Source organism: Pseudophryne corroboree, chromosome 5 (genome assembly GCF_028390025.1).
Source record: "Pseudophryne corroboree isolate aPseCor3 chromosome 5, aPseCor3.hap2, whole genome shotgun sequence".
NCBI classification, from domain to species: Eukaryota; Metazoa; Chordata; class Amphibia; order Anura; family Myobatrachidae; genus Pseudophryne; species Pseudophryne corroboree.
Genome location: NC_086448.1, coordinates 396,902,859 through 396,921,398, shown reverse-complemented (window position 1 = coordinate 396,921,398; position 18,540 = coordinate 396,902,859).

Below are 18,540 nucleotides of genomic sequence, written 5' to 3'. Positions count from 1 at the left end.
TACTTCCTCGCTTAAATAAGTACCTATCAGTGGGATATTCTCATTATTGAGATTATATGTTAGTCCCTGAATTGGGTCCTCTCTAGTAAATAATGTTGAAAAAAACTAATTTAGTGTGTCTGCTATGTCATTATAATTTTTGCTTAAGACTCCCAACTTGTCTTTTAAAGGGCCTATACTCTCCTTCTTTAATTTCTTGCTATTAATGTATTTAAAGAATTTTTTGGGATTTGCTTTGCTTTCCTTTGCTACTAGTTTTTCAGTTTCTACTTTAGCCGCTCTAATTTCCTTTTTGCATATTTTGTTACATTCCTTATAGTGCTGACATGACTCTGCTTCCTTAATCTTTTTGTTAAGCCACATCGGTTTATGATTTTTATCTCTTTTTTTGCTGCTCGTAGGAATAAATTTGAGTGTATTTTTAGCTAGCAGGAATTTTAGTACCTCCCATTTCTCCGTAGTATTTTTTCCTAAAAACAAACCTTCCCATTCAATATCCCTGAAAAATACCCTCATGTTATCAAAATTGCTTTGCTAAAGTTTAGAGTCCTAGTTGAGCCAGTATAGGGCTGTTTATGGAAACTGATATTGAATGTGACCATATTGTGGTCGCTGTTTCCTATGGGTTCCCCTACTATAATACTTGATACCAAATCCCCATTGTTTGTTAATACCAGGTCTAAGATTGCATTGTACCTAGTTGGTTCCTCAATTAGTTGAACTAAGTAGTTATCATTAAGTGTGTTTAAAAACATATTGCCCCTAGCAGTATCACATGAATCGTTTTTCCAGTTTCTCTCTGGATAGTTAAAATCTCCCATCACTACTATGTCTCCTACTCCTGCTGCTCTTTCAATTTGCTTTAGTAACAATTCCTCATCAGATGCGTTGATACCAGGCGGCCTATAGCATACACCCAATACTAACTTTTTTATTCCTTTTTCCCCGCATGCAATTTCTACCCATAATGTCTTGACAGTGTCTACAGTCCCCTCCTGAATATCTTCCCGTATATCAGGTTTTAAAAACGGCTTTACGTAAAGACATGACAAAAGAGATGACGCCTGACTGAGAAGTCCGCCCAGTGTTCCCGGAACACAAACCCCTCTTTCCTGCACCAATCCCTAAGCCACACATTTACCTCCCTAATCTCCCTCTGCCTCCCTGGACTAGCGCGTGTCCTTAGATGTCCTTGCCTTCAGTTTCTTTCCTAAATCCCGATAGTCTTTCTTAAGGACATCCCACCTTCCGCTAACTTTGTCATTGGTGCCAACGTGCACCAAGACCGCCGGGTCTTTCCCAGCCCCTCCCAACAATCTATCTACTCGGTCCGCGATGTGCCGTACCCGAGCACCCGGGAGACAACAGACTGTACGGCGATCACGGTCCCGGTAGCAGATTGCCCTATCTGCCTTCCTGATGATAGAATCCCCTACCACCACCATCTGACTAGGTACCTCACTATCTTTTATCCCAACCTCGCCAGAGGGACCGCTCCTCTGGATGCTAGAGGGAGCAGTCTCCTACGGCACCGTCATTACTTCACTATCATCCTCCGATTCCTCGTCCAGTCGGGCAAATTTGTTCGGGTTTGATAGTTCAGAGATGTCGAGCCTCCCCCTCTTTTTCTTCCTTCTAACTGTGACCCAGCTGGCTACCTGATCATCATCCTCTTCTACCAGTGACCCCTCCCGCAACTCCTCCACAATTCTGTCTAAACTTCGCTCGAGATTGTGAATCTCCCTCAGTCGCGTAACGGTTTGCTCTAGATCAGTTACCTGGGCTTCCAGGGCAACCGTTCGCATACACCTCGTGCAGATGTAATCACACTGGGCCGGTAGCTCCAGGTGTGCATACATCTTGCACGACATGCACTGAGTGAGGTCCCCAATCACAGCCCCTCCCATATTGTTTGTAAGGTCTAACCAGGTCCGCGGAGCCGGGGGGGGTCTCCTACCCCTCTGCAGGTTGCGGCCTGTTCCCTGTCTGGGAGCCGGGGACTAAATTTTCCCTTTTACCCTGCTGGACCCGTCCTCGGTGGAGCCGGACACCTCTGCCATCCCGGACCCCCCTCCGCAGCTTACCGCTACTTCATCTAAGTGGAGACTGCCATCCGCAGCGGCTCTGCTGCTGTGCAGCGTCTCCTCTCCTTGCCTGCACGGACACACTTGGCGGCGGCTGCCGCGGCTCTGACCTCCGGGCGCGTCACGTGACGCCGCTGCGGCGCCCGGCGGCTGAACCCGGCACACGGATCTGGGTCCTTCCCTGGCCACTACACCCGGTCTCCATACTCCTGGGGTGCGCAGAGGTGCGGGGGTCACTGCCCACAGCAGTCTCCCTCGCATGAAATACTGCAGGCGGCCATCTTTCCCCTGCACTGGGAGGACACTGCTGCAGCCTGGAGCCGAGCCAATGACTGGGTGAGACCCCTCCATTGCCCCCACTGCTGTTGTTACCCAATATATTTTTCTGCCCCACTGTGTGTTTGAGGGCTATTGATTAGCATTAAGATAGGTATTGTGCCTGTGCAGTTACTACTTGCTGCTGGTTCCTCTTCCATTACACGGTGGACCTGCCCTATGAGGTTTGTGTGATGGGTTGGCGCTCCCCCTAGTGGCTCTTCCAGATATACAGGCTTATACCTGTAATTCTAGTGCATTTACACCTGCCTGACAGCTTTTGCAAATTGTCTCGGGACGTCTATTGTGAGTCGGAGACACGGTTGTCCTGCACCCGCCCTCTCCTTCCTTGGGATACGGAACAAGATGCCCAATGTGTACTTGACGCCCTACCAGTTACAATCTGATTAATGGCGTGCTAGTGCCATTCCATTGGGAGTCACCATGCTGTAGGCACTTCGCAGCGCACTGAGCAGCACCGAGCTTATGGTCACGCCATCTCTTGCTATCATTTACCCACCTATCCTCTTCTAAGCATGGTCAGACCTGGGAAAAAGAAATGTAATACTACACAATCTAAGGAGACCGCTACCCAACCGGGAATGAGATCGTTCCTACAACCTACACCCGCAAAGCTTTCTGGAGACCTCTCCCCCTCGAGCCCTTCTTCCTGTCATTCCACCTCCTCTGCCTCCCCATCAGCGATGGAGCAACCCGCCTCACACGCCCACAGTGATACCGCTCTTCAAGACATCCTGCAGTTTATGAAAACGCTCCCGACTAAGCAGGACCTCCAAGATATGATGCGAAGAGAGCTGGCATCTATCAAACATGATATCTCGCAGCTTTCAGATAGGGTGACCACACTGGAAGACCATCGTGACTCTGCCGATGCCTTTATGGGGTCCTTAACGGATGTTATTAAAGCTCAGTCGGATGAAATCCGATCGCTGCGGACCCGTGTGTTGGATTTGGACAATAGAGGAAGAAGAAACAATGTCCGGGTGAGACGTATCCCTGAGGATGTCCCCCAGACGGGCCTAGTAGAGGCCTTGACGAAAATATTCAACGCAATTCTGGGTAAGGACCCGGCTAACGTCATAACCTTCGACAGAGCCCACCATGCCCTCAAACCGAGAGGGCTCCCTTCCGATCGACCCCGAGATGTCATATGCCGATTACATTATTACTCTCAGAAGGAGGAAATTATGAGTAAAGTGCGTCACCTGGATGACTTGGTCTTCAATGGCGACCCAATTTCCATCTTTCAGGATCTCTCCTGGCATACGCTTCAACAAAGAAAGATCCTCCGCCCCCTTACGGAGGAACTCAGCAAGCGACAACTGAAGTAACGATGGGGTTTCCCTTTCAGCCTACAGGTATCAGCTTCGGGAAAGTTACACACCCTCCATACCCCATCTGACCTCCCCACTTTCTGCTCCGGTCTTGGTCTCCCACTTTTGAAGATCCCGGACTGGGACTTAATCCTCCCGGATCTGCACCCGCCCCAACCTGCGGGGAGTGGAGCGCCATGGCAAGTTGTAGGTGGTTCTCAGAAGAAATCTTCAAAACTCCTTCCCGCATGCCAGGATTCCACCCCTACCTGAAGATACTGCTCATCACTGCTCTGCCAACCGACCCTTTTTGTTTTCTTCAGGAGAGATGAACACTCCAACTGTGACATGCCGGGTGGGACACATCCTGTGTGGCCTTGTGCCTCTACTGCTTCGTTTCACTGTGTCCCCCCCGGTTTCTTCTACAGACCTGGAGTTTAGTACTATGACTTTACTGAGAGATAGTTAGTGTTGCTGCCGGTTAATACTGATGTTTACTACGATTTTTCTTTTAGTTCCCTTACAATGTTTATGATAAATGTAGTGCCTGTAGGGGTGACTCCCTTGCCCCGGTGCCGCACACGGCCGCTGTGCCCTATGGGGATGCTGGTATATATACTTACCTGCTCTCCCATTGCGGGTGTTTCTTTGTTCATGATGTTTCTATTTTCTGGGACTTGCTTTCTTTTCTATCTTCCTTTCCCTTACTGTTTTTTTTATTTTCTTTGGTGAACTGTCCGAGTGTTCTGCTATACTGTGTTATGATACGATTTGATGTCTACCCCGGGTATGCTTAAATTCACCTCGAATAACGCCAAAGGGCTTAACATCCCCGAGAAACGGTCCCAATTATTTCGGACGCTGCGATCAGACGGAGTAGATGTGACTCTGATTCAGGAGACACACTTTAAGATCTCTGCTCGCAGGCCCTCTTTATTAAATCATAGATTCCCCCTTGCTTTCTACTCCAACTTTTCTCTAAAGCCCTTCAAGTCACCAATGTCTCTGTCCATAAACTAGTTCCAGGGAGATTGCTGGTGGTCCAATGCAAAATATTTTCTCAGGCGTACACTCTCATAGCCCTCTATGCTCCAAACCAGGGCCAACTGTCCTTCTTTCGGTCCCAACTTCCCCGACATGAAGCCCTCATGACGCGTATTGTAGTTTTGGGAGGTGACTTAAACTGGTCCATGGACCCCTCCATTGATACCTCCCCGCCAGCCCCTAAGTTCAACTAGCTGACTCTTGGCGGGTCACACATCCCGCTGTCAGAGACTTCTCATTCTTCTCACACCCACATCAGGTTTACTCACACCTTGACTATTTGTTTTTGAGCCACAAACACCTCCCCTTAATAATGGATGCCTCTATTGGTTCCATTACTTGGTCAGACCATGGCTCGGTATTCTTGTCTCTCTCAACCTCCTCCCGAACACCTGGTCCTTGGACCTGGCGCCTTAATGAATCCCTCCTATATGATGAGTATTGCAAATCTGAACTAGATAAGACGCTATCTGATTATTTTGACATTAACGATACAGGGGATTTATCCAAAATCACAATCTGGGAGGCCCACAAATGTGTTATACGGGGTAAATTGATTCAATTAGGCTCCTTTAAGAAGATAAATAGACTGGCTATAATCACTGCACTACTGCATAAAATTCATTACTTAGAGACCCGCCACAAATCCTCCCTGTCTCCCTCCGATTTAGTGGAGCTGTCCGAAGCCCAGAGCCCGGACGCACCTCCGGACAACCCTTAATAATAAAACCCAAGCCTCTTTGCGTAAATGTAACAGCAAATACTATAAGTGGGGAAATAAACCGGGACGCCTGCTGGCACAGGCACTTAGATCCCAGAGAATGGCCTCTTTTGTTCCCTCAATGAAAAATAGTGCGGGCTCCGTATGCTTTAAGACTCTGGAGATTGCAGCGTGCTTTAAAAATTATTATAACACATTATACAACCTAGGTGACCCTTCTCCGGCCCATGATCCCCTTTCTGTTGAGATCCAGGAAATACTTAGCTAAAGTGGCGTTCCCTCAGTTGTCAATCTCCGATCGTGACTCCCTGGAAGCACCTTTCACCTTAACTGAGGTGGAACACGTTATCTCCACCGCACCCCTACGTAAAAGCCCGGGCCTGGATGGTTTTATAGCCACCTATTATAAGACATTTAAGGAGACTCTCGCCCCCAAATTATTACAGGCCTTCAACTCCATCTCCGCTGAAACCCACTTCTCATGTCAGTCACTGGAGGCCCACATTACTGTGATCCCTAAACAGGGAAAGGACCCCTCAGTGTGCTCCAGTTACCGGCCCATTTCCCTGCTCAATTTGGATCTCAAACTTTTTGCGAAATTGATGGCTCTTAGATTGAACGAGTTTCTCCCATCACTCATTCACAGCAACCAGGTAGGCTTTGTCCCTGGCCGTGAAGCAAAAGATAATATGACAAAAATCCTCAACCTTATACATCTGGCCTCTAGCAGCAAGACATCCACTGTGTTGCTGTCTACAGACGCCGAAAAGGCCTTCGACAGAGTAAATTGGGACTTCATGAGGGCGGTGCTGGAGCACATTGGGTTGGGCCCACGAGCCCTCCATAGAATATTATCACTTTATACACAGCCATCGGCTAAAGTGCGGGTTAACGGGACCCTTTCTGACAACTTCTTTATAAGTAATGGAACGAGACAAGGCTGCCCCTTGTCCCCCCTGATTTTCGTTCTTTGTATTGAAGCCTTGGCCAGGGCTATTAGAGCGAATGACGATATTAAGGGGCTCCAAGTAGGTAACATAGAATATAAACTTGCTCCATTTGCAGATGACCTGCTGACGACTGTCACACAACCCGCCCACTCACTTCCTAACCTAGTAGGTGAATTGGACACCTTCAGCTCACTCTCAGGTTTTAAAGTCAACACATCTAAATCCTATGCCCTTCATATCTCAACCCCCCAAACGATCTTAACTGGCTTGAAATCCACTTTCCCTTTTATATGGAGAGACTCCCACATTACATACCTGGGAGTCCAGCTTTCCAGCGACTCATCACGTCTGCTGTCCCTGAATTTCCACCATATTCTCCAGGCCATTAGAAATGACTATTGCAGATGGCAACACCATAATCTTTCGTGGCTAGGCAGAATCAATGTTGTAAAGATGAACACATTACCCAAACTGCTCTATCTCCTCCAGACCTTACCAATTCGAATCCCGGACTCCTGGTTCCGGACTGTAAGATCCTTGATCCAACAATTTATATGGCGCCGTAAGAGGCCCAGAATTGGTAGATCTATTCTGACTCGCCTGCCTAAAAAAGGTGGGTTCCAACTCCCAGATATCAAAACCTATTACCATGCAATCCTCTTAAACAGGGTCTTGGATTGGACCAGGAGCCGGGAGGTCAAACAATGGGTGGTCTTGGAGGGTCTATGTGTCCAGCTGTACCCTGAAATTTTCCCTTGGCTCCCGACCTTGCCCAAACTCCCGCCCCCTCACCCGACTGTTTCTCCTACGCTCTCCTTTTGGAAAGGGATAAGACGACGATCATATATCTCCTCTGTCTTTGGCCCCCTTACCTCCTTTTTGAGCAACCCGACTTACCCACCTGGCCTCTCTCTGGGATATTACCAAAACTGCGCGCTGGAGGGACTTTTTAGGGTAGGTCAGCTAGTTCACCCGTCCGGGATTAAGCAATTCTCGGAGATTCAAGCGAAATGGGAGATCCCGCAGGCAGACTTCTGGAAGTTCTTGCAGGTTCGACACTTTATATACACGGATAATATGTACCGTCGGGCATCCCGGGAGCTGACCGCATTTGAAAAAATGTGTGTTGCGCCCCTAAACCCCCTATATACTGTGTCCACCCTGTATGGGCTCCTATGTACGTCTGACTCCTCGACCCCTCTTTTCACCCAGAAATGGGAAAGAGATCTGAACATCTCACTCTTAGACAGGGATTGGGACTCTATTTTTCTTAAAGCCCATAAGAGTTCCATATGTATACAGGTCAGAGAAACACAATATAAGATTCTGATGAGATGGTATAGGCACCCTACTCTCCTCCACGCCATTTCCCCATCTATCTCTCCTGCCTGCTGGAGATGCCATAGGGACCTAGGCTCTTTGTTGCACATCTGGTGGACCTGTCCCCTTATTAAAACTTTCTGGGACGATGTAATTTCCATTTCCGGTGATATCCTGCATGCTCCTGTCCCATCTGAACCGGCTTTTTGGTTATTGAACCATTCCACTACCCCACTCTCTACCTATAAGTCATCTCTACTACGACACCTTGGCAATGCCGCACGGGCAGTAATTCCCACTCTGTGGAGGTCCTCTAGTCCTCCTACACGGTATACCTGGTTCTCCAGACTAGACTATTACATGAATATGGAAGATATATTATTGAGTGCTGGGGATAGACGCTCTGAGTTTATTGCTATGTGGTTGCCTTGGGTAGAATATAAGACCTCTGAGTCGTACAAGACTTATATTTCTTCTGTGAAATGAGACGGGAGGTGGGAGCTTATTCGTTGTTTGCTATTTGGCATATGTCCCGGACCAACATGTTTGAATCTATCGGTTCATTTCACATATTCTTCCCTCCTCTTCTCTGCATTCTCGGCTCGGTCACCTTTCTTCTATGTTATTTTCTTTTTCTCGTTCTATATCTGTGTTCTATAATGTTTCTTATCTCAAAAATGTTAGTGCAGACTTTGGATCTATTGAACACTCGGCTACTATCTTGTTTATGTTTAAATACGACGCTTTATTATGCCGTTGACTGATGTTCATATGTGTTTATATGCTGGTACAAGTCTGTATTCTTTTCAATAAAAACAGATTATACAAAAAAAAAAAAAAACTGTGTGCCATGGCACCCTGTGGAGCCTCAGGGCACTTGCATGGGTGTCTTGGATTGATGGTCCAGACCAATTCAAATTATTTATGGGCAATGGTGGTCATTCTGAGTTAATCGCTCGCTAGCAGTTTTTAGCAGCCGTGCAAACGCATTGTCACCACCCACTGGGGAGTGTATTTTTGCTTTACAGAAGTGCGAACACCTGTGCAGCAGAGCACCTGCAAAAACATTTTGTGCAAAACAAGACCAGCCCTGGACTTACTCTTCGTGTGCGTTAATTCTAATGTTGGAGGGTTGGCTTTTGACGTCACACACCCGCCCAGCGTTTGCCCAGCCACGCCTGCGTTTTCCCTGGCACGCCTGCATTTTTCTAAACACTCCCTGAAATGGTCAGTTTACACCCAGAAACGCCCTTTCCTGCTAATCTTATTGCAGCCATCAGTGCGAATAAAAATGTCGCTAGAACCTGTGCAAATCCACAAAAGCCTTTGTACCCGTACATCGCACGTGCGCATTGCGGTGCATACGCATGCGCAGAAATGCCGATTTTTAGCCTGATCGCTGCGCACAGCGGCAGATAGCAATCAACTCGGAATGACCCCCATTGTAATAGGCAAAACCATTGCTGGTTGCTTCCAGTCAAACTATGTGGACAAACAGAAGCAATCTTGTCCCTCACAAGACAATTGAACCTAAGGATAACATATAAACACAATTTACTTAATTTTTCTTTCTAAATTTCTCAATATAAAACTTTTGGCCTAGGGGTGCCGTGAAAAAAATTCTGATACTCTAGGTTGCTGTGATTCAAAAAAGTTTGGAAAACACTTATGTACGAGATCCATATTAAAAAATATTTAATCATCATGGAGACACTCCAGTACATTGTCGAAAGAAAGTGCAGTACCTGCGCTATGAAGTGTCAATCAACTGGAAACACCCAAAAAACTGCTCACCAACAATGGGGTGGGCAGATCCCAAAAACAGAAAAAAGATAAAAACATTTTTTTTTTAATCTACTAATACAGCGTATTGTCTGATCACGATATAGGACATAGTGAATGTGCGGATGAGATGTCTACTTGCCAAAACCTACTCTAACAGCGGAACAAGTGCCGTGTCCAGGGCCGGTGCTAGGGTGTTCAGCGCCCCCCCCCCCCCCCCCGCCCCCCCTGCAAACTATAAATTTGCACCCTCTCTCCTATATTTCACAAAGGCACAGCTTGTGCTAGGCATCGCTTCCGCACAGTGTCGGTGTCTGGGAGGCAGGTTGACCCAAGCAGCGCGGATGGGGAAGGGTGAGGAACCTGTTCCTGCACTGATCATCAGTGACCAGGAGCAGACTGGCAGTAGGAGACCTTAAGTTAACACACCATAAAAACAGAAGAGTCTGCAGCTGCTGCTGGTCTACTGGATCTGGTAAACAGTGCAGATTTCTGGGGAAGTTGCATTCAATAGGCTGCAGGGTCAGAGCTAGACATTTTGGTGCCCTGTGCCAGGAAGAGAATTGTTGCCCGCATTCCCCCCAAATTTAAAACAGGGACAGTGTGTACCGAAAATGTGTGGCAAAAATATAGGGACATGGCTTCATGGGGAAGGGCCATGGTCACAAAAAAATACCAATTCTTATTACTCCGCATAGTAGTCTCCATTATTCAAATTATGCCACACTGTAGTACCACTTATATACATTACTCCAGGTAGATTCCCCTTTTACACATTACACCAGGTAGTCCCCTTTTACACATTATGCCAGGTAGAGTCACCTTTTACACATTACGCCAGGTAGAGACGCCTTTTACACATTACGCCAGGTAGAGACCCGTTTTACTCATTACACATTACTTCAGGTAGAGACCCCTTTTACTCATTACACATTATGCCAGGGAAACACCTTTTAGTCATTACTTTAGTTAGAGACCCCTTTTACTCATTACGCCAGGTAGAGACGCCTTTTACTCATTACGCCAGGTAGAGACGCCTTTTACTCATTACGCCAGGTAGAGACGCCTTTTACTCATTACGCCAGGTAGAGACCCCTTTTATACATTGTGGCCGGGAGGGGCGGACCGTAATGAAGGATGGGAATCTGCAGCACTGCCTGACTACCTATGTCACAAGTAGCTGGGAGCTGCAGCTACAGTACCATGCAGCGGACAGACGGACATGGGCTGTGAGGCTGTTGCCAGTGGGTCTGCTCCCACAGTGCATTTGTGCTGTGTGCCAGGCACCGCTGGCACGGCGCTAGTTACAGCCCTTTCCAGGGTATCCATGGGAGGGGCAACAGTGTCTGGGAGAGAGAACGCCGCAGGGGGTGGGATTGACACAGTAACTGGGTGACACAGTGACTGGGACAGAACACAGAGGGTGGGGTGACACAGTGACTGGGACAGAACACAGAGGGGGGGTGTGACACAGTAACAGAACATGGGGGGATGACATAGTGACAGAACAGAGGGGGACAGTGACAGAACACAGGGGGAAGGCGACACAGTGACCGAACATGGGAGGGGGTGACACAGTGACAGAACATGGGAGGGGGTGACACAGCGACAGAAAACAGGAGGGGGTGACACAGCGACAGAAAACGGGAGGGGGTGACACAGTGACAACACGGGAAGGGATGACAGCGTCAGAACATAGGGGAGGTGACACAGCAAAAGAACATGGGGGAGGTGACACAGCAACAGAACATGGGGCGGTGATGCAGTGACAGAACATGAGGGGGTGATGCAGTGACAGAACATGGGGGGTTGATGCAGTGACAGAACACGTGTTGGGGAGTGGTACAGTGAGTCTTCCGGGTGTCTGCAATATCATGACATCCTGGAGCCTCAGTGGGTATGCTACTATGCTATCCCAGGCACTTGCAGCCTCGTGGCGTGCCCTCCTCCTGCCCGGTGACTTTAACTGCTGTGCAGCACTCAGAGCCTCCCACTCAGGTTGCCGGATTTGTGGCTCAGCACCCACAATGATGCTAGTCTACTTACTGAGGTCCAGGTGAGCGCGTTTTCCCTTGTGCGCTGACGAACGCAGGTGTGAGGACTCCGGGTTCTTCATTGCGGCAGGAGAGGGGAACGGTGTGGCTGGCCGCAGCACATCACTATGAGGCGCTGCCTGCTGCGGAACATGTGAATCAGAATCAGCTTTATTGGCCAGGTGTACTCACATACACTAGGAATTATTTGTGGCACAATGCATTGCGAAGCAGTAACATGAAGGGGGAATACATAGCATAAGAAGGGGGGGAAATGTAGCATACATTACAAACATTACACATATGAGTTGATACTGCACATTGCAACAGTACAATAGACTCGACATATTAGACATATTATACATGCAAGACTAAAAACGAAGGCTGCTTGGCAGAGCAGCACCGAGGCAGCCATCCGCGGTATCAACTAGAACTCAAACAGTGCACATAATACAGAAGATTTAAGTATTACATCAAAAGATAAACTACACAGACAATTTAAAAAAAATAAAAAATAAAAAAGCACACAGAAAGAATAATGCATGATTGGTGTAGGCATTTTGGGTAATAACCTTCAGGGGTTGTGTATTCCACCCCCACAAGGTACCAGGTGCGGCAGCCATCTTAGGCGCACTGCGTAGGATTACCCAGGGTGGAATAGTCCACCCCTAGAAGAGAATACAAAATGGGGAGATTGCAGAGTCCTTAAGTTCAGAGTAGGGTTCCAATAAAACCATCAGGTCCATGTATTTTTCATCCCATCCACAAGCACACCAGATAAGGTAGCCATGTTGGGCGCACTACGAAGGTTACACAGTGGGAGATGAGCCATACAAAGGCCAAATGCATGTATGGGAGAACTGACACATGTGTAGGAGTATGCTATACCCTGCATGGAAAGATCCAAATGAAGCACACCCTGCCCATGGAGGAACCATCCGAGGCAGCCATGTGGGGCGCACTGCGTAGGTTACTGCTGGCAGAGTGTGCAACCAATGTAGGTACACATTACAGGAATAGCACACAGTGGGGTGGAAGTACCCTGTAAGAAGAAAGAGAAGAGAAAACACATTTGCAGGAAAACTGTACTAACATTATTTTGTGAAAATGATAAATATCCTGGTCTCATGAGAGCAGTGCGGGTGGGTGTGAGAATGTGGGGTGCACACTGATGTCCAATGGAACTGACCCAGCAAAGTCTGGTCCTGATGCGCATGCCCCTCAGTTCCCTGTTCAGCTTGAGGGGTAGTCCTGGGGGCAGTCATGATGTTCTTGGACAGAGGAGTAGTAGGCATTGGTCCTGGTGTTCTCATGGCAGAGGTGAGGAGAGGCCACATAATGGTCCTGAGTTGCAGTTAGAGATTTTAACATAGTCCGAATCCAGTTCAAACTCCGATTCTAACTTCATTCTTAAAACACATTCTTAACAAAGGCATTCTTCGCAAATGCAAGCAGGCCAAGTCCTGACTGCAGGCCTTGGTAATATTGCTCTTAAATGCTCAACCTGTGGGGGTAATTATGAGTTGATCGCAGCATCAAATTTGTTAGCAGTTGGGCAAAACCATTTGCACTGCAGGTGTGGCAGATATAACATTTGCAGAGAGAGTAAGATTTGGGTGGGGTGTGTTCAAATTGAAGTATAAATTGCAGTGTAAAAATAAAGCAGCCAGTACTATTTACCCTGCACAGAAACAAAATAACCCACCCAAATCTAACTCTCTCTGCAAATGTTATATCTGCGCCCCCCCTGCAGTGCACATGGTTTTACCCAACTGCTAACAAATTTGATGCTGCAATGAAATCGGAATTACCCCCACAATCAGCTGTCAAAGGGGGAGGTGTGCAATCAGAAGTGCAGCTAATTAACATAGGGGATTTTGCATTGAAGAAGGATCACAGAAATTTGCAGACAAACTATCTTGGGGTGTGAAAAGTGTAGCCAGAGAGAGATGAGAGACTCAGATATACAAGCATGAGGATGGTGTTTTTTACCTGTGAAGAGAGGAGAAATGGTTTTCAGTTCTGGTTCTAACTTCATTCTTAAAACACATTCTTAACAAATGCATTATTTGCAAATGCAAGCAGGCCAAGTCCTGACTGCAGGCCTTGATAATATTGCTCTTAAATGCTCCAACTATGGGGGGTCATTCCGAGTTGTTCATTCGTTGCCGATTTTCGCTATGCTGCGATTTGTTGCTAACTGCGCATGCGCATGGTATGCAGCGCGCATGCGCTTAGTTATTTAACACAAAACAGTAGATTTGCTGGTGTTCGTGCGGCACTTTTCAGTCGCACTGCTGATCGGTGAATGATTGACAGGAAAGGGGCGTTTCTCGGTGGTAACTGAGCGTTTTCCGTGAGTGTGCTAAAAACCGCAGGCGTGTCAGGGAAAAACGCTGGAGTGTCTGGAGAAATGGGGGAGTGGCTGGCCGAACGCAGGGCATGTTTGTGACGTCAAATCAGGAACTTAATGGACTGAGCTGATCACAATCTAGGAGTAGGTCTGGAGCTACTCAGAAACAGCAGTTTTGCTAATCTCTCGTTCGCAATTCTGCTAAGCTAAGATACACTCCCAGAGGGCGGCGGCCTAGCGTGTGCAATGCTGCTAAAAGCAGCTAGCGAGCGAACAACTCGGAATGAGGGCCAATATCAGCTGGCAAAGGGGGAGGTGTGCAATCAGAAGTTCAGCTAATTAACAGAGGGGATTTTACATTAAAGAAGGATCACAGAAATTTGCAGACAAACTTTCTTGGGGTGTGAAAAGTGTAGCCAGAGAGAGATGAGAGATTTAGATATACAAGCATGAAGATGGTGTTTTTACCTGTAAAGAGAGGAGAGATGGTTTTCAGTTTCGGTTCTAACTTCATTCTTAAAACACATTCTTAACAAATACATTCTTCGCAAATGCAAGCAGGCCAAGTCCTGACTGCAGGCTTTGATAATATTGCTCTTAAATGCTCCAACTATGGGGGTAATTCCAAGTTGATCGCAGCAGGAAATATTTTAGCAGTTGGGCAAAACCATGTGCACTGCAGGGGAGGGCAAATATAACATGTGCAGAGAGAGTTAGATTTGGGTGGGTTATTTTGTTTCTGTGCAGGGTAAATACTGGCTGCTTTAATTTTACACTGCAATTTAGATTGCAGATTGAACTCACCACACCCAAATCTATCTCTCTCTGCACATGTTATATCTGCCCCCCCCCCCCCTGCAGTGCACATGGTTTTTCCCAACTGCTAAAAAATTTCCTGTTGCGATCAACTTGGAATTACCCCCTATATCAGCTGTCAAAGGGGAAGGTGTGCAATCAGAAGTTCAGCTAATTAACAGAGGGGATTTTGCATTGAAGAAGGATCACAGACATTTACAGACAAACTTTCTTGGGGTGTGAAAAGTGTAGCCAGAGAGAGATGAGAGACTCAGATATACAAGCATGAGGATGGTGTTTTTTACCTGTGAAGAGAGGAGAGATGGTTTTCAGTTCCGGTTCTAACTTCATTCCTAAAACACATTCTTAACAAATGCATTCTTCACAAATGCAAGCAGGCCAAGTCCTGACTGCAGGCCTTGATAATATTGCTCTTAAATGTTCCAACTATGGGGGTAATTCCAAGTTGATCGCAGCAGGATTTTTGTTAGCAATTGGGCAAAATCATGTGCACTGCAGGGAGGCAGATGTAACAAGTGCAGAGAGAGTCAGATTTGGGTGGGGTGTGTTCAATCTGCAATCTAATTTGCAGTGTAAAAATAAAGCAGCCAGTATTTACCCCGCACAGAAATAAAATAACCACCCAAATCTAACTCTCTCTGCACATGTATTATCTGCCTCCCCTGCAGTGAAAATGGTTTTGCCCAATTGCTATCAAAAATCCTGCTGCGATCAACTTGGAATTACCCCCTATATCAGCTGGCAAAGGGGGAGATGTACAATCAGAAGTGAGGGCTGTGCTTACTGTGTAATCACGCTGGGAGGAGGGGGGGTTTGCTGAAGCTGCTGCCTGACCCACTCCGGAGAGGACGCCACTTTTGAACAAATACATGGCGTATGGTACCATAGCCACACACAGCTGTCGGCGCCGCTGCCTGTAATAGTGTGACAGGTGCAGTGGCAACCGGCAGCACCAATAGACACTGACAGCAGAGGGTTGCAGAGCAGGGCCAGCGCCTCTCCAGCCAGGCGCCTACCTGCTCTGCATCCCTTTGCTGAGCGGGTACCGCTGGGCCTGGCCGTGTCTCCATTAGTGCACCTACATGAAAGAACATTGCACTCTACTTATACCAATTATACGAGCTGCATAGTGCTCGCCATGGAGCCGGTACCAATATCTGCTAAGATAGAGCATGTGCACACAGTGAACCGTGGCCATGGTGTCTAGCATGGAGTACAAGGCAGAGCACACAACTGATACCAACATTTCCAATTATTCAGACCACAGTGGTTATTTGCACAGTGCAGTGAAACTCATGTATGGTACATATATAGGGGGTCATTCAGACCTGGCAGCTCATGTGGCCTGCAGCACAGTTTGCAGATGGCGGTGAATGTGGCAGATGCGGCTGCAATGTAATTGACAGTGATGGGTGCAGGACAGCGACGCTGCATTGAGGGGGCGGGTCAGGACCGTTTTTGGGGTGGCTGCATGATGTCACACACAGCAGCTCCAATTAAATAAATGGCATCTGACCGCCTGACAGCGCAGCCATACTGCGCTACCAGGGGTCAGCCTTTGTTGCTCAGTCATAAGACCACGTATGTGCAAGCATCCATTACCAGGGAGGAATCCTACAGATACTTCTCCTGGTAGTTTTGCGGTATGTATAGGCTACAATAGGTAATGCCATCTGAATATGACATTAGCTATCAGGGCCAAGCTCAGGAATACTTTGTATTCTGCAGTGACGTGCGGTGTGATTATTGGCTGAGGAGTCACACATGGGGATGGGTCTGAATGCTGGGAGGTGGTCTCACATCCTACACACTGTAACTCCCCTCACTATACTAAGTTACAGTGTCCATTGAGTCTCCTACCTGCATCCTTGTGTATTCATTTGCTGCTGCTGACTGAGCTCTGCCTACAGTGCACTTGCTGGTCACATGACAACTCCAAGTGCCCATTAAAGCACAAGGCACACACTCACACTCAGGGCATGACTCAATTAGCTTGCTTTCTGTGCAGTTGTACTGCCAGTGGCGTGGCCCTGCCCACAGCCTGCAAAGCAGTGTCTGACTGTAGAACCAAGACACAGATGTTGCTGCTTCATTTCTTGTCTCCTGAAACTCCAGAAATCTCCAAAGTTTGTGTGTATTTACTATAAAAAGGATTACAATAAACAAAGATGTTTATGTTCTAACTATTTTTTTTGTATTGTTCTGATGGTTTTTATATAAAATCTCAGAATTTTGACAAGGAGTATGACAGGGGAGGCTTTGACTGAATGTCCCTGTTACTCTGGAGCCTGGTAGTAATGCAATTAAAATTGGGAGAGCCACAGTACATATCTTTGATATCTCCTGTGGTAACCCGTACTTATATTCTGGGGGGGAGGGGGTCATTCCACATCTAATCACCCAGAAAAATGTCATTATGACACCCATGTACAATTTTTCTTCTCCAGGCCACATAGTTTTTGAGATAATAAGAATTTACTCACCGGTAATTCTATTTCTCGTAGTCCGTAGTGGATGCTGGGTACTCCGTAAGGACCATGGGGTATAGACGGGCTCCGCAGGAGACTGGGCACTCTTAAAAGAAAGATTAGGTACTATATCTGGTGTGCACTGGCTCCTCCCTCTATGCCCCTCCTCCAGACCTCAGTTAGGGAAACTGTGCCCGGAAGAGCTGACATTACTAGGAAAGGATTTGGAATCCAGGGTAAGACTCATACCAGCCACACCAATCACACCGTACAACTTGTGATAACCATACCCAGTTAACAGTATGAACAATAACTGAGCCTCATTTAACAGATGGCTCATAACAATAACCCTTTAGTTAAGCAATAACTATATACATGTATTGCAGAGAGTCCGCACTTGGGACGGGCTCCCAGCATCCACTACGGACTACGAGAAATAGAATTACCAGTGAGTAAATTCTTATTTTCTCTGACGTCCTAGTGGATGCTGGGTACTCCGTAAGGACCAATGGGATTATACCAAAGCTCCCAAACGGGCGGGAGAGTGCGGATGACTCTGCAGCACCGAATGAGCAAACTCAAGGTCCTCCTCAGCCAGGGTATCAAACTTGCAGAATTTTGCAAAAGTGTTTGAACTCGACCAAGTAGCAGCTCGGCAAAGTTGTAAAGCCGAGACCCCTCCGGCAGCCGCCCAAGAAGAGCCCACCTCGTGGAATGGGCTTTTACTGATTTAGGATGCGGCAGTCCAGCCGCAGAATGTGCAAGCTGAATCGTGCTACAGATCCAGCGAGCAATAGTCTGCTTTGAAGCAGGAGCACCCAGCTTGTTGGGTGCATGCAGGATAAATAGCGAGTCAGTTTTTCTGACTCCAGCCGACCTGGAAACATAGATTTTCAGGGCCCGGACCACGTCCAGCAACTTGGAATCCTCCAAGTCCCGAGTAGCCGCAGGCACCACAATAGGTTGGTTCAAATGAAACGCTGATACCACCTTAGGAAGAAATTGGGGACGAGTCCTCAATTCTGCCCTGTCCATATGGAAAATCAGATATGGGCTTTTACACGACAAAGCCGCCAATTCTGACACCCGCCTGGCCGAAGCCAAGGCCAACAGCATGACCACCTTCCACGTGAGATATTTTAACTCCACGGTCTTAAGTGGCTCAAACCAATGTGATTTTAGGAAATCCAACACAATGTTGAGATCTCAAGGTGCCACTGGAGGCACAAAAGGGGGCTGAATATGCAGCACTCCCTTAACAAACGTCTGAACTTCAGGCAGTGAAGCCAGTTCTTTTTGAAAGAAAATAGACAGGGCCGA